Source organism: Poecilia reticulata, linkage group LG5 (genome assembly GCF_000633615.1).
Source record: "Poecilia reticulata strain Guanapo linkage group LG5, Guppy_female_1.0+MT, whole genome shotgun sequence".
Lineage (NCBI taxonomy): Eukaryota > Metazoa > Chordata > Actinopteri > Cyprinodontiformes > Poeciliidae > Poecilia > Poecilia reticulata.
This window is the reverse complement of record NC_024335.1, coordinates 7364687-7381546: the sequence shown is the minus strand read 5'-3', so window position 1 is coordinate 7381546 and position 16860 is coordinate 7364687. Positions and strand designations below refer to the sequence as shown.

The 16860-nt window shown below is 36.6% G+C and overlaps 1 protein-coding gene across 4 annotated transcripts in view; it reads left to right on the top strand.

Moving 5' to 3' along the window:
* The window catches only part of atp2b2 (ATPase plasma membrane Ca2+ transporting 2), a 119937-nt gene that overhangs the window by 13953 nt on the left and 89124 nt on the right, over positions 1-16860 (top strand). The window contains exon 1 of one of the 4 annotated variants that reach the window (XM_017304771.1): positions 2497-2514. The exons of the other annotated variants lie outside the window; for them this stretch is intronic. The gene's annotated coding sequence lies outside the window, so the exon portion shown is untranslated. Of the gene's footprint in view, positions 1-2496; positions 2515-16860 lie in introns of those variants that run through there. 4 annotated transcript variants of the gene reach the window in all.

Here is a 16860-nt window from a genome sequence, read left to right as displayed (position 1 = left end):
TTCCACTTCGTCTTCCTAACATGGCGCCTCCTCACCCTGACTCTCATACTGACATGAGGAACCACAGAGCTCTGTTAGGTTATAAGCTCATCTTCTGAAGTTGGGATATTTTTCCTCCAACAGGATCCAGAGGAATCACCTCAAACCAGATGTTGGACTGGATTTTATTTCAATGTCATTTGTGAATGTTAGAGCCTCATTTTCAATAGTGGAGCTATAAAGGTTGAAAAAGGTTATTATTTTGGAGAAAGTCTCATCAACATCAATATTTCCACTAAATAAGAGGCAAAAAACAAAATTGTTTGATAAAGGAAAAGCCTCTCAGACTCTGAGCCCAACGGCACCAAACTATTTTTTTTATATTAGATATGTCACTTGACATATAGTCACACAGAACGAGGTAAATAGTCCAAGTTTGTATTTATTGAATGTTCAGAAACTACAGCGGCTGTGATTCGCCAAGACAAAGGCAAAACAACCCGAACAGGTGATTAACTCTAAAAACTACTCGCACCTTTTTACTCTCCGTCTCTCTTGTCATTTAAGCACGGCCGTTGCCATGGCAACCTCCTGCGCTCCACAAGCCGACCAGAGATTACGTTAAAAACATTTAGTCCGTTACGATATCAAGTTTTCAGACTTGATATTTATTATGCGATTATTAATAAGCCTCTCTGAACACAGTAGTGGTTGATTAGTTAATTTTAAACTCCTGCTCTGCTGGTTATTTTGGTAATGGAACCGAAACGCACATAATTGCGCAACACCTTGTTGAAACAATAATCACTGAGATTATTATTGTTGTCAGGTCATTAATTTGATCACGTTTTGTTGATTTTTTTTTTTTGCTGTTGTTTTTTAATAAAGTTATGAACGTTTTGATAAGGAGCCAGAGGAGGATGTGCTGCTCTTAGCCTCCTGGCGGCGTTCAGTTTGTCACCTAAAGCAGAGATCAACTCAAAACCTTCCGCGATCGACCTGTTGCAGCCCTGCTCTAGTAAAGCATGAACAGTTCAGAGACCATATGAAACGGGAAAAAAGTTATTTATTAACTGATTAAGTCTGTTTTAGATTGTTCTTGAAAAACTAATCAGTCACGGCTAATTAGTGGGTGTACTCGGGGCTGCACAGTTTAACCCACTGATTTTTTTTTACAGCTGACAGTCGCTCCCCTCTCTTGCAGGTACTGCGTACCCTCTCTAAATCTTTTAGGGGTACGCAGTACCCTGCCATACCCCCTTCCTTTCACCCCTGGTTAAGATCTTATTTCTAAAGGTAGAGATTTAGTATCAGACACAAAGCAGCATACATAAATGAATTTTACTGACACATGATTCAATGCACAAATTTAATCATCACAGTGTTTTCCTTCAAATGATTGGCTTTCCTATTTCAAAAACATTGTTGTACAATTAAAAGCTTTTACAACAGGATTTTACACCACCAAGTGATTTTATGTTTTCCTAGTTTAACTCCTTGTAAGTTAGGGTTGAACAACATCTTTAAGCTTTAACACATTCATTATAAATGCTAAAAAAATGGGGATGCACCAATGTAAAAAAAAAAACAAAAACAATATCTGATATTAATATTGCTGTTATGGCTAAAAATCAATATTATATACTTTATATATATTTTACTACTCTTTTGATGTTTGATATGTAAAGCATTTTTTCCACAAGTGAAGGTTACATAGTTACTTGATGGTGTGATAAAATGACACTATATTAAAGCAAAATTCAAAATTACAAGAAATAAAGGCTTGAAATATTCAACTGTATATGAATCTGTTTTACTTTCTGAAATGAGCAACAAAAAATATTAAACTTTTTAATGGTATTCTATTTTTAAGATGTACCTGTTTGCATTTTTAAGGATTCCTCAGAGACTTTAGTGTCACTTTAATCAAGTGCCATGTTGCTGCATCGTCAGCTTCATCAAAGCTTAAGTCTCGTAAACCACCCTCTTCTTTTTAGTCCTTTATTGTCATCTTTTCCTCTTATTCCAATCTTTCTTCTCTTTTCCTTGTCCTTTTACTCTCATCAGCTTGTCTTCTAATGTCCCCTTCCACCTCCCTTCCTGTTACTTCATTTTCTCCATCTTCCTTCATTTTGCTGCAGTGCATCACTGGCAAGCACATTAACATCTCATCTCCATTACCCAGCAATACCCTGGGTTCTGTGCTCTCTCTTTTTTTTAACCTTTTATTGCCATTTGTATCATCCATCCCTGTATTCTGTTTTTAACAATATCACACTTTTTCATACTTTCCTTGCTTACTTTACATATAAGTTCCCAACATCTCTTTTGATGGGTTATTTTTTCTGTGACTGTGATCGTCGTCATTTAATGGGTGCTCTCTTCTTCTCTCCTCTCCTCTGTGACAAGCTGTACTGTGGCGTTTCAAGAGTGGATGCCCTTGATGTGACCGTGAGGGAGATGGGCTAAAACTCTGCAGTAGCAAGCCAGTGAGCTCTAACAAGTTTCTGTATCTGTGGCGTTTTGTGTGTGGAGGTAATCTTACAGTACACTGGATGTGCATTTGCTCTCGGAATCAGTTGTTAGTATTAGTATTAGTTTTATTTATTTTTACTAGGAAAATTATGGTTGGTTTCCCAACCACTCTCAGTCCTCTGTGTCCCAAATTTAGAAATAAGCCTCATTTGCTCCTGGGTCACTTCCTGCTGGCTTCTCAGTAGCCGGCCAGATGCTCATCAAAATCTTGTATGGCAGGAGACGTGCTGCTTAAATGCCTGCCTAATTGAAACAAACAGAATTAGCCAGTTAGCTAACATAGCACCATGTAGCAACCAATTATGCCATATGAATAAGAATGATTCATTCCATTGGCATTTTTTTAAAATTATTTTTTTAATTTAAAATAACATTTCACCAAAGTTTTTTTTCTGATACGACAGGAGACATACGTTTCTCAAAAGATAATAAAATAATATAATATAAAAGTTTTGTCTTAAAGTTTTTTAAAGTTATCAAATGTCAGTATTATACACCTTTGTCATTAATCAATGGAATAGTCATCACATTGGCGAAACAATAGTCGAACCCTTCATTGAACTCCTGCCCAATGTTTTGCATGTTGCCACTGATCTTTTTTTTGTGTGTTTTGTGTGTTTTTTTGTCTCTGAGGTTGGAAGGGCTCTTTGTCACTTTGCTGTTTTTGAACTAAACTAAATGTTACTACACACTAGCACCAGCTATTAATTTGGTAAATGCGCGTACCTGTATAGATCTGCGACTACATATTGCAGAAAACCTTTTCCAGTCGGAAATAATGAAGATTTAATGGGGAAAGCATTAAAAAAAAAATCCAAATTGTTGAAAGTGACTTTGATTTTCAAGTAACTTTTTTTCCCTCTAGCATTTGGTTGTATCACAGTGGTAACAGAAAAGTGGCAATAGTTTAGCTGATTTTTTTTTTTTCCACTAATGGTTATATTTGTCATCAAATGTGTTTTACGGCCCAACATTTACCTACAGAAGCATAACGGATGCTTTTAGTATTTATAAAAGCCTTATGTGTTAAAAGGGTAGTTAAAAATAAATTTGAATTCTGTGTGCAAGCTGCAATTGACATTGATTTCCATCTCAATGGCTATTTAAAGGTTTTGTTGTTTTATTACCACAGTAAAAATGGATTTTTAGAGCATCCACAAGTGGAGGAAATATRTCAGATATTTTTTATTACCTCTATCCAGGACAGATATACTTGTTGTATTTCCAATATGTTAGAAATAACAAATTATCTACTTGAGGTTCTACATTTAAACAATACAGAAGGGTACACTGCTGTGATGGCGTTACATAGCTGCTGCAGCATAGCACTATCAGGCAACTTTGCTTTATTTTAACTTATTTTGCCTGAGAAAATTAGACTCTCTACACACAATAGCATATCTGTACTATGGACTACACCCACTAAGTGCATTTAACCTGACAAAGAGAGAGATTAAACATTTAGAGAAACCGTCTTTTTTACCAGCAATGAAAGTGTCATCCAATAAGTTTATCTGGAACTATTTAAATTGAAGCAAATAAAAAGGTATTTTATTATTTCATTCAAATTTATATGGTTCCAATAACATTGAGACTGTGAGAAACAGATTGTTATAAAAATATTTCTGAGATGGTAACAGATAAGAGAGAAGGCAAGAAAGCTTAATCTTTAGTGTCAATTTCCAGTCATTTAAACCTGCGCGCATCATTTTCATTTTTACCAGTGGCAGACTTTTTCTTGGTAAGGTAAGTTAAGGTAATTTTATTTATATAGCACATTTTCAGCAACAAGGCAATTCAAAGTGCTTTACATGAGTTAAAAGGAAATACAAACAAAGTAACAAACCAAAGGAACAAAAAAGAGGAAAGAAAACGAATCTAATGTTGTTCTAAAGTATGTAAACTAAGTGCTCCTATTCAGGGTTGCTAAGTACCTAATACCATTTCTAAATAGTGAGTACTCTACAGTTTCTGATAAAAATAAGCGTGACTGATCTAATTCCTTTTCTGGGTTAAAGAGAGTACTCCACAATTCTAAGTTTGTTCTAAATCCTTTTCTGGGTTATAAGTAATATAAACTAAGCAGTGACTGTTTCTGTTAAGCATTTCTGGATTCTAAGTTCGTAGTTATTCTAATTCTGATTCCATTTCTGGGCTGTATAATATTGATCTAAATATTGCATACTCCACAATTTCTGATATTATTAATAAACTAAAATGATCCTTTCCTGGGTTAAATAGGGAGTACTCCACCGTTTCTAAGACAAAAAAGAGGAAAGGACACATTAGGACAGATTGCAACATCCAGACAATGGGCAAAACAAAGACATGAATGAAGGCGGTGATGTCAAAGGGCCATGGAACCATGTTACTGAGCCTCCCGGGAGGTCCGATACAGGTGTTGTTTATCCAGCAATGTCCTTGGGAGCGCTCAGCTTCGCAACTCCATGGATACAGGAGGGGGTGAGGAGGAAAGAGCGTTGTGTTTACATATCTTCAAGGAGATTGGAAATATGCAGCCCTTCCAAGGCCACATGGGGAAAGCCAATTCAGAAACAGAATGTCTTAGGTCGGAAAGATTATAAATTTTAATCTTTCCTAAAGTCTCTTCGATACATCTCAGTTCCCAATCATCCCAATTAGTTTGGTCGTTACACTGAGCCGAAACTAGCAACTTCTCCAAGATCGATTCCAACTCGTTAGTGAGTTTTAGAGTCCTCGTCTCTGCTACGCCAACAGTCCGAGTGTTCGCTAGTTTGGCCAAGTCTGTCACAAATTTGTCAATAATCCAGAAATCCACAAGCTCCAAACAGCAGAAACCCTGTTATCATGAATAAATCCAGGGTGAATCCTGCCGGGTGTGTCCCCGCAGGACAAGAGGGCTCTCCTGTGCCCAGACTTCTTGTCGAAAATTTGATCAATTGCATTGAGAGATCGGTTAACCAGATCCATAATTTGTAGATTTGGATGATGTGCAAAGAAAGGCTCCAAAATATAGAAAACGACAGACAAAAACAGAATGTGAAATGTGAAAGATGACTTAAGTCCACATTAATTTAATGTTAAAATAATTAAACTTGTGGCTGTTTGGGCATCAAGAGGGTGAAAAATATAAATGAGTCTGATTAAGAGGAAAAATATATTTTTATGTTTCTAAATACCTGGCAAATACCTGGTTTTATTGTGTTAATTTGAAGAAAGAACTGTCTATAATAAAATGCACACCTGCCATTCACCTCTCATTCTGTTATTGATTACAGAGCTTGAGTTGTGGTGAGGAGGGGTTTGTGCTCAGATATAGTTAATACTTGTGTATCTGTGGGTCATTTAAACTCAAATTGCACTAAAAAAACACAGCGGGACCTTGTTAATTTTTTTCAATACATAGTATGTTCAAATGAGACATGTTTAAATGCTCATTCTCATTTGGTAATGATTACACTTTATTTTATGTTCACTGTTTTCACCAATTTTGTGTTCACTGACAGCATCACTAAAATGTGCCAATTTAATGCACAAAAGCAGACATTTTTCCTTACTCACTTAATAGCACAAACTTTCTTTAAAAAGAAAAAAGGAAAAATACAGAATGTAGGCTAAGAGCTACTTTGTCTGTGTATGTCTGTGGTTGAGCTCTTTGTAGACCATGTGAGCTAGCATTACTCTCTGTGCAAAGCAGATCAGTTGCATAGCAACAAGAACTTTTTGAGGGCAGGAAATCTTTTACCAGTGGAATGCTTCTAGCACAATAACAAAAAAAAAATGGAAAGAGAGCAACACACAGTTCTTTCCCTAAAGTTCTTATTCCATCTATAGATCATTACGAAACATGAAAGGAATTAATAGAATAAACAGTGTTGAAACACATTTATTAAAGATATCTTACACTTGAAAAGGCCTGTAAAATAAGAGGGTTTTGTTGTAGCAAAAATCTCAAGTCTGAATTATCAAATGCCTGTGTACAGATGAAATGCATTAATACTATTGTTAGACACATTTATCTTTTTTTTTTTATCAATGATAAGTTTTATGAAGCAGCTTTCATCCAAATTAAATCCAAAATTGGGATTTATCAATATCCAACTCAACTGTTCCCTGTAGCATTGTTCTTGTCTTATATTATAAATTTCTCTTCAACACTGTTTCTCTTTTATTGCCATGTCTGCAGCAATGTATTTGACTGATGTAAATTGCAAGACATCAAACTGATGATGAAAAATGCAGATGATTACATGATTATCCACTAAGAGGTTGCTCTAAAGTAATGTTTTATAGTGTAAAGTTGCCAAAGTGGCTGCAGTAGGAAGTGGTATTAATGACCAGAGAAAACCCTTACTCAGCAGAAGTAAGGATGCGTGTTAGTGTGTGTGTGTGTGTGTGCGTGTGTGTGTGTGCGTGTGTAGGTGGGTGTGTGCGTGTGTGTGTGTGCTGAATGATGCCAGAGGTTAAAGCCAAATCCTGTTAAACAACCTTGCTAAGTGCTTACAGGCTCATCACCATCTTTCTTCTGCTCATTTCTGGTGATTATTAGTTATTTGTAGAACTGACAATTTGTATTATAATCTAATATCTGTAATCTATCATGTATATGTAATGAATTCTCAACAATATTTAAGATGAACATTTGAAATGAATGAATAGGTTCGGAAAATAAAACTTGGCATTTTTTCCCCCATACATTTACTAGATAACTTCTTTTTAGGCATGTGAACACATAGCTAATGGCATTTACTCCACCACAGTGCACTCTGGAAGCTAATACATTACTATAGATCAGTGGTGGGCAATTCTTTTCCCAAGGAGCCACTTGAGCAACTGTGACTGTTATTGAGAGCCCAACCAGACATTGCAGATGAATATTAAGAAAAAAGAATCCAAAAGAAACTTTGTGTTAATGATGTAATATTTGGGTATTCCTACACTTCTTCATCTTTGAATATTTCAAATTAGGTATGGGCTAGGGGGCTGCACAGTGGCGCAGTTGGTAGAGCTGTTGCCTTGCAGCAAGAAGGTTCTGGGTTCGATTCCCGGCCCCGGCCTTTCTGCATGGAGTTTGCATGTTCTCCCCATGCATGTGTGGGTTTTCTCCAGATACTCTGGTCTCCTCCCACAGTCCAAAAACATGACTGTTCAAAATCCACATATAAACCAGAAAATACAATATATGAAAAAAAATCTGAATGCTCTCTGGTATTGTTCAGGGGGCCGGACCAAATGTAATTTGGGGACCACTGCCTTAAATATTATGTCTGGAATAGACATAATATGTAGTTGAGTCATCCTTCCCTTTCCTATATTGATGCCCTTCTGCAGCTGAGACTTATTTCTTATTTCTATAGACCATTCATTGGGAAATTATATAGTAGGAACTAAAGGGCACAACATTTCAGTTTTAAATGTCTAAATAATACATTATTATACTGTGAAACCATGGACATTTTTACTGAAGGCTATCATAACATGACAAAAAACATATTGGCATAATTAGTGATGTATCGACTAATTCACAGAATAGTACAGTACAGGGTATTGATCTGTTATGCTTCCCACTCCCAATCATTTTCCTCCAACAGCTTTGTGCCCATCCCCTTTTTCTAAGTCAGTATTGATCAGTTTCACTCTCATATACTTATCATGAATTTAAATTGTTACTATTACATTGTTGTTCTTGCCTATGTCTAGAGATTAGTCATCAAGATTTGTAGCATGAGCTTAAAGGGTTTTCTTCCACCTCAAGAGTTGAAGTTTACAGTAAAGATCAAATAAAGGGAGAAATTGTATTTTGGATTTATGCAATGTTATTCCCAACTTTAATGAAAAAATATTCAAAGCTACGACTTTTCACCTGCTAAACGCCAAAAATCTGAATTCTTGTTTCCAAGACATATGACTATGGCTATGTGATGTTATTGTGAACAAATTATCTGACTGCTTGCGTTTCCATCTCTGACAGTGAAGATTTTGCTACGGAACTAAATATAACCACCGTCCCGCCACACCCATTGAACTGGTGACACAGAGTGAGAATCTGCTGCTCGGACAGAAATCTCTGACGAAGAAAATAACAACAACGTTGTCTTTCACTGAAATGCTGAAAGGATAGGAAATGCAATATGGTTAATAGCTACATGCACAACTATCCCAATTTGTTGGCATCTAGGATGCAATGTCTTAAACAAAACACTGTACTATACTGTTACCACTGCACTTTTGCAGTGGTTCAGTTTCCCCTCTGTGCTTTAAGTCTCTCGTTGTCATATAGATTTATTCATCAGACTCATTGTCCAGGTAGACATAAAAAAGAACAAAGACATGGTACGCTAAAACACGTCAAATTAAAAAACATTTTTATTATGTTGGTGGTTGTGCATTTGGAAAAATGAAGCAGCAGGTGACAGTGTCCCCACTGCATGGAGGGTTGTGTTGTTTGGCCACAATGACGTCACGCGTCGCTCCACATCCTCCAAGAGCGCTGAAGGGAAATTGGGTGGACTTTTATACTACATGTAACATAAACTATCAAATTATACAGTTATTTGAAAAACTAAAGTGGTCTAAATTTGACTTTAAAATAGAAGAGAAAGAATAGCCTAAAACTAGTTTGTGCTCCTTGGTCCAGCAGTGTGCCATTGGCAATCTAAATGTTCTGCCTGTTCTCTATCAAATATTTATCAGTTTTCGACCGAAGCTCTCATAGATATTCCAATAAGAACTTACAGAGATCCACCTGGCTTCCTTCTATAAGCACTTGCTCTTAAAATGGGACAATTTCGCCTGTGATAATGTTGAAAATTTGCATGTAAAGCAACTCAGATCCACTTGACTATTTAATTTGTCTGGTGCATTATTAGAGTCCCGTCAGATCATTTTTATTAGTTGCTTCTGGTTTGTTCGTCATATTTCAGAATGCTGCATCTATTTGTTGCTTTATTAATGAAGATGGATTGTGTCTGCTGGTAATACAGTTCCAGGAGAGAGAGACTCATCTGTAAAGCTTATTGTTGAGATTTTGCCAAGTTGAGTTTACTGTAGTATCTTTTCTTTTTCTTTTTTTTGTTTGATTGATGCACCTATGGAATTTTAGGCTTTTCTTCAATTGCCTTCAATCTTTTACCACTGCAGTCGATGAAAACAGGAACATGTTGTGTGACTGCAGTAGCTGTAGCCTGTGAAACATGTTTATGTGTGTAGGAAAATAGGACTGGAGGGCTCAAGACCGGTCTTGGTCACAGACATCAACCTTTGGGCAAAAAGGACATTGTACTGTAAAAACAGACATTTGTGTCTTGTGGCTGAGGTTCACAGATTCTATGCATTTTGAATTGTATTGTTTTTTTATTATGTCATGCTTCACAGTTTTAATGTCCGATGGAATCTCTTTTTAAAAAAAAGAGTTATGTGTTTGTGTTTTTATTATAGTCTTTTTTTTTTACATAGCTTTTAAACAAGACTCTTTCATGGAGTTTTATGTTTTATGCATATTTTCATTGCAGATGATTTATTTTACACATGGAAGAGAGTCCTCTACATTTAAAGTGTCTGTTACCACACTAGCAGATGATTGGTGTTTAACGTACACATATTCTTCCTTCTAATAAAAATCAGACAAAAATCGGTGAATATAAGTGTCTGACAGTTGTGAACTCTATTTAACAAGATTTAGTTGCATTTTTAATAAAATTAACAATAGTTTTTCCGAAGGCTTTTATGCCATATTTACTCTTACTTCATAATATTCCTGTAGAATTATTACAATTATTACACTGGAAGCAGCAGCGTCAGTGTCCTGTAGTGCTCTGTTAAACTAAAGTCTGTATATTTTTTAGATGCACAATAGTATTTTCAATAACTTTAACCGTATTTTCTTCTGAGCATATTTTGGTAACTAGTAAGCATAAAGAACTGATTCTAGTTTTTGATAATGCCCAATCTCCACAGTTCATCTAAACAAGAGAAACAAAAAACAAACAAACATGCAGGCAGGATATATAGCTATTTAGCAGGGATTGTTTCTCTGGAGGGTGATGAAAGGAAAAAGGGCTGTTAAAAAAGACGAGCGTCTTTGCTAGATTAATAACTAGGTTGGTTGAATTTGTTTCTCAACAAATTCCTTTCAGGCTGAACAAGTTCCAGATACAGTTCTGTTTTGAAGTGTCTGGCAAAGGAATACAAATAAACAAGGCATAAGAATTCTGTAGAAAAAAATATGAACTGAAATCAGGCTTAAAGGACTAAAAATCATCTTTAAAGTTAAGTGATGGTTTTCTGCATAGGTTTATCTCAACTGTAAACAACTTTGGGTTTGTACATAAATGTTTGTCTCATCTGTTTTTATGTTGACTTTACAACCTCTCAAAGACTTGTTTGTGCTCTAATTCTTCGATATTTTGATAGGGATTTGTAATGCAGCCAATGAAAGGGGAAAATTATGAATTTGATTTTGAAATTCATCTTCTGCCGAGTATTTTTGCTAATTATATTTCTCAAGCAACTGTAAAAAGTGTTTGTAAGATCACATTATCCCATGGCTTTTAAATACATAATCCAAATCGTATGGTTTTGTGATATTCGAAGAGATGCTTCATATCCAGAAAATAATGAAAACAACTTAAAGTAATTAACTCTGTACAGAACAATTCCGTTCAGCTATAAAATTCTTTATTAATCTCACAGGAAATTTACATGTTTCTGTAATTCATATACGTTTCATTAAAGAGTTGTCGATGGGGATGGATGTGAGCAGAAAAGATCTCCTGTGGTGACCAGTATTAGAGCGGACCTGTTTAACTCAGGCTAATTAAGGGATGAAGGACTGGCTGCATGCGCAAGATGGGATACTGAGTTTAGGTGTCGCACTTGAACCCACCACCATTGGCATGTAATAATTGTGTATGTTTTTTTTTTTGTATAATTACAAAGTATTACAGTGCATTTATGCGGACTACATTTGATATTTTCTGAATCTCATGCATATTTCATACTTCACTCAAAATAATTAGGCTAATGGGATGCATTAAGCTGGGTGATAAAAATTAAATTATCATTTTTATTGAATGATTTAAATCATCAAAATTAACAGTCACTTTTGCCGCCTAGTCATGGATTTTTTTCCTTTAAAAAAAAACCCCTTAATATTAAAAACTGCATTTTGTGTTTACTGTTGTTGTCTTTGAATAATATTTAATAATGTTTTGAAACACTGAAGTGTTACAAACTTAGGAAATCAGGAAGGGAACAAACTCTTTTCCAGACCACTGTGAATGTATGTTTGCACGTATGTGAAATGTAGTTGAAGTTACTTTTTTTCTGCAATATAGACAAAGCAAAATTGGGCAACCTTTTGTATTTCTCTATATATGCATTCTTAGTTTCATAAAAAAAAAAGCACAGTAGCTGTTTTATGTCCTGTCAATGTCATTATATAATGTCCCACTATCCACTGTGTACCCTTGTCTCTGTGGGTTTGGTATGCAATGAGCTGCACTACAGTTCACCCCAAATGTCGGAGAGTTTCTCCTGGCCTGCTGGCTTTCTGGAAGTATGTGTGTATGTGGAGGTGTCTTGGGCTTTTGCGCAGCTATCAGGCTTGCGCGTGTGTGTGTGTGTGTGTGTGTATGTGCGTGCGTGCGTGCGTGCGTACGTGCGTGCGTGCGTGTGKGTGTGCGTGTGCGCGTGTGTGTGTGTGTTCCCATTAGTCTTTTGCTCATGGCTGTCCTTGGGGAAAGGTATGAAGCTCTCCATCATTCTCAGAACAAGGACTGAGAAGAGAGCAAAGGAAACAGTGTTGGAGAGAGAGGTACAAGAGAGGAAAATAGGACAGAATGATGGTCCCTCATATCATTGCTTGTAATGCTGGTTATGACTGCATGAGTCACAGTATGCTTGTCCAACTAGGGGCTGTTACTCGGCTCACCCATGCATTTTTGGGAAATGGAGTTAAAATATCACAACAGTTGAGCTTATTTTCCCTAAACCAAATTTATAAATTTAATTGCCATATTTATGTACTTTTTCAGGCATTTGATAAACTAAACAACTAATGGATTTGTTGAGAAATAACTGGCAGAATAATCAATCTATTAATCATTCATTACATGCAGAGATGAAATTTATGGCCTGGATCAATATGGTGCTTGCAGCATCTTACAAAAGGTTTCCCCTCTTGAAAAAGTTCTCAATGAATAAGTTTAAAATGTAAAACCCCTTGTTGATTTTATTTTTTGTTCCTCTTTTACAGCTATCGTAACATACATTATATGTGGGCAGAAAGTAGAAAAGGAAGGAGACGGGATTGGTAATCAACGGAACATTCCCAAAGGACAATAGTGACATAACTAAAAGAACACATGCATTTAGTAGCTTCAAGCATCATTCTTTCATTAATTCAGCATAAAACTATGCTTATCTTGATTGCTCAAATTCATTACCTAATAATACATGTATTATCTAATAATAAATATGATAATTTGAGAAAATGTTGGTTAATGACTGAAGAAACAAATATTTTTTGACATTTTGATGGTGCACAGTAACATCTAGCTTGATACAGTGGAAACTGGAATGTTGTTGCTTTGCTTCCAATCCATCCAGTGATTCATCCACCCATACACATGCTGTTACAACACTTACTGCAAAAGTCAACTATGAAAATGACACTAATCTATTTATATAGTATCACCTCATTATACAGTTACCTGACAATGCCTCAATCATATTTGTGTGGTCAGCAAGCCCAGTCCCTAGCTATGAGGGAGCCCCACTTTAACATAACTGGAAGTGGGAGCGCTTTAGGCCTTGGCAAACTCTCACTCGCCCACTTTTGGCCTGATAGTGTAACAGCAACTAGTGATGTTGACCTCATAAAGAGAAAGGTTACATACCTTTGGGAGTGAGCTCATTATCTGCATGCTTCTGTACATGCCCACACACAAGTATGTTGCAGCCTCATTTTACCACCGCACTCAGGCGCTAKGAGGCTTCCGCAGTTAATGAGGCTAATGGTTGTTGGCTGGTGGCTACTGATGAGTTTATGGGATTGACCTGAGGTAACCATGGAATTGTATTGGTTATCAGATTCTCTTTGAAAGGAAATGGAGGTATTGTTGAAGGGATGTGTCCCATAGCTTTATTTTAATTAAGATGAATTACGTAATTCAGCTTAATTAATCTAAATCTAAATAAATGTGTGCTTATTGTAGTGGAAAGGCACCCCTACAGGGCTTCCTTGAAAGACATCCGCCTGAGGTACTTGATTGGGAAGCAAGACGTCCATCACATTAATGAGGCATGTACAAATTATCATTAAAAGGTGTGTGGGACAAGTTCATTGTTACATGATTTCTTACTTACAGACCTTTTATTTTTATATTTAATCACAAGTAAACAATTTGACAAATGAATCCAAACAGGAAATCCAGAGAAGTGACTATGTATGGTGTACTGTGATTTATGAAAATTAGTCACAGGTCATCCTGGAGATGTATGTAAAACTGGTACTTGAGTTCCAGCTGCCTGTGATCCTACTCTGCTCTGTTTCCCAGGTTCCCTGTTTTTGGTGCACTGCAGCCCTGAATTCTCTTAGACATGGTGCATTGATATTCAGGGACTGTTTCTGATCCCCATCACTGCTTCCAGTTTCTCTTCTCCTCTCTCTCCTTACTCCACCATATGCTTCTTGACTAAGCTAAATTACTATAGAGGAACCAAGACCTCAACCGAACTCAACAGTGAGTTACTGAGGCACTGCAATAATGACTTGCAAGTATTCTATTCTATTCTATTCTATTCTATTCTATTCTATTCTATTCTATTCTATTCTATTCTATTTTTATTCTATCCTATTCTGTGTCTCTTTTGCTGCATTCAGTGAAACTACTGTTGCCATAATACATTTTTTCAACCTGCTTAATTAATAAAAAAATTAGGCAATATTAAATTATACTGTACACTCAATGATTTAAACCCACAATATGCTTGTCACCAAATAAATGTCCACACAGAGACTAAGAAAAAGTACTATTTTAAGAAGTACTATTTCCTAAAAAGTCATATAAATGGCACAAAAATGTATCTTGCTTTGCCCAACTTGATCTTCTGTAGTTCATTCCTCAGCTGAAGTGTTGGACTGAGGGAGGGATGGGTCAAACCAGGTATAGAACTGGTTCAAGTTGCACATCTACCTCAAGGATACATTTACTCCATGCCACTGTCTGTAAACTGCAGGTATTTTATTATGTTAATTGAGGCAAAGTTCCACGTTAAGACTCCAAAGACGCCTTGCATGTCATGCCACGCCACTGTATGGTGCTGTCATTCCGACTCATTCACACATTCACGCTGAGATGATGGCAAGCTACTGGATTGTAGCCACAGCTGCCGTGAGGCAGTCCAACAGAAGCAAGGTTCTTGCATCGTGCCATCGACCTTTCTGACCACCACCAGCAAGACGATGCTATTTACCGTTGTTTTTTTTTATCTGTCCATGCCTTGCCATGCACATAACAAATCTTGTAGCCGTGGATTCTGTGCATGTTCACTTTCACACTTACAGAGCTTTCACTTAAGAGCTGCTCAATGTGTGCAAACACTAAGTCTCCTAATGCCTGGGGATTTGACTTGTGACCTTACCAGGTTGTGATCTGATCCTCCACAGGGAAGAAAATGGTGATGAACTGTATGCCTTCTGTAAGGAGGCTCTAGCCATCAAAGGTGGGACAAAATATGCCAAGAAGATACCTCCAGTACTTTTGCAGCACCAGCAGCCTGGAAAATATATACCAGAGGGCATGGATGTATGCTTTCATGCTGTATATAATAGATATCTCACCGTGCCCTACCATTTGAATGTCACATCCAAATGAAGGTTTTCTCAATCTGTTATTGACTCTCCTTGAACATGTGTAAATTGAGTAAAATTTCAACCTTCCAACAGAGTCCACATCCCCAGCAAGCAATCTTTTTTCAGTAGCTGTGGTTCCAGACCCATTTGGTATGAAGCAAAATGTAGGCTGGTTTTTACTAGGATACTTCACCACACGTAGAAGATTAATAGCACAGAGTTTCTGCCATATGATTCTCTGCTTTGCAATTCATAGCAACTCACAATTAAACAAATGTGTCTAAATAAGTGGCTGGCAATAAGTTCAGTAGATACTGAAGAATCAGCCTACATCCAGTAAATCCCATCAGTAAATTAGATTTCACACGTCATAAGATAATTCACAGTTTTAATTGTTAAGCTAATATTTAATTTCCTTAAATTGTTTCTATCTCATAAAAGTACTGACATAAGATTAGGTAAATTTGTATTATTGAGAATAGAATATTTGCAACTGTTTAAGCTTGCAAATCTAGCATTATAGTTTGGCAGCCATCATAGCAGAATCTATTATTTCTTTGAGAAAGCGTCTGCTTTTCCACCATTCTCTAGTGAAAATATTATGCCGAACAGTACTTTTCTTTTATTTATTTTTTTTATTCAAAACCTGTCATGTATCCAGACAGGCAATTCTTTTTAACAGGAAAGATTGTGCAAGTGCATGACTGACAAACAAATCGGAGAGCTCTGCATTGCTTTGTCCTGTCCTCTGTAGCACAAGCCGCTGTATGCCAGGCTAAGCCCTATTTAACGTGCATTTATCCTAGTGGGAATACCCTGACATGGCAAGAAGGTGTTTGTGATTCTGGTGATGTCCAGCATTTGATATGTACATAATACACAAGAAAAACCAAAGGAGAGAAGAATGAGGGGGTGGAGGGAGGATAAATGAATAATTAGAAAAATGCAGGCACAGTTTAGAAAGGGAGCATTTTGAGGAAGTGAGACTCTCGCTCCTCTCCTCCTATCCTTCTTTTCCTTTAAGTGACGCAATGCAACGTGTGATAGTGACATGATACCAACACATAGGCACTCTGTGCGGAAGGAGGGGTTACATTTTATTCTTAATCTAGGATATTTATTTGGTTGTTATTTTAGGGATTGGATTTTTTAAATTTTTTTTTAGTTTTTTAGGGATGGTTGAGACAATCACATAGGGATTCACAGACATTAGGTTCTGTTGTTAATAAATTTACTAGGTAGTGTAGTATGCTAGTTTAAAAATGTTATTTTGGGAATCCCAAACTGCTTGACACTTGTTTGAGATGCATGTCCTTAAAAGGTGCCTCCTCTCCTTATTACTCTCTACTATGTCTTCACTCCCTGGCTCACTTCCTCTTTATGTCTGTTTTCCTTAGGATTTTACTGCCTCACACTTATTCTTCAATCTCTCTTCTATTCTAACACTTTTAGTTTCCTCTCTTGGTTCTTTCCCCCATCTTTTCCTCACTATTTTTGTAGCAGTGTCT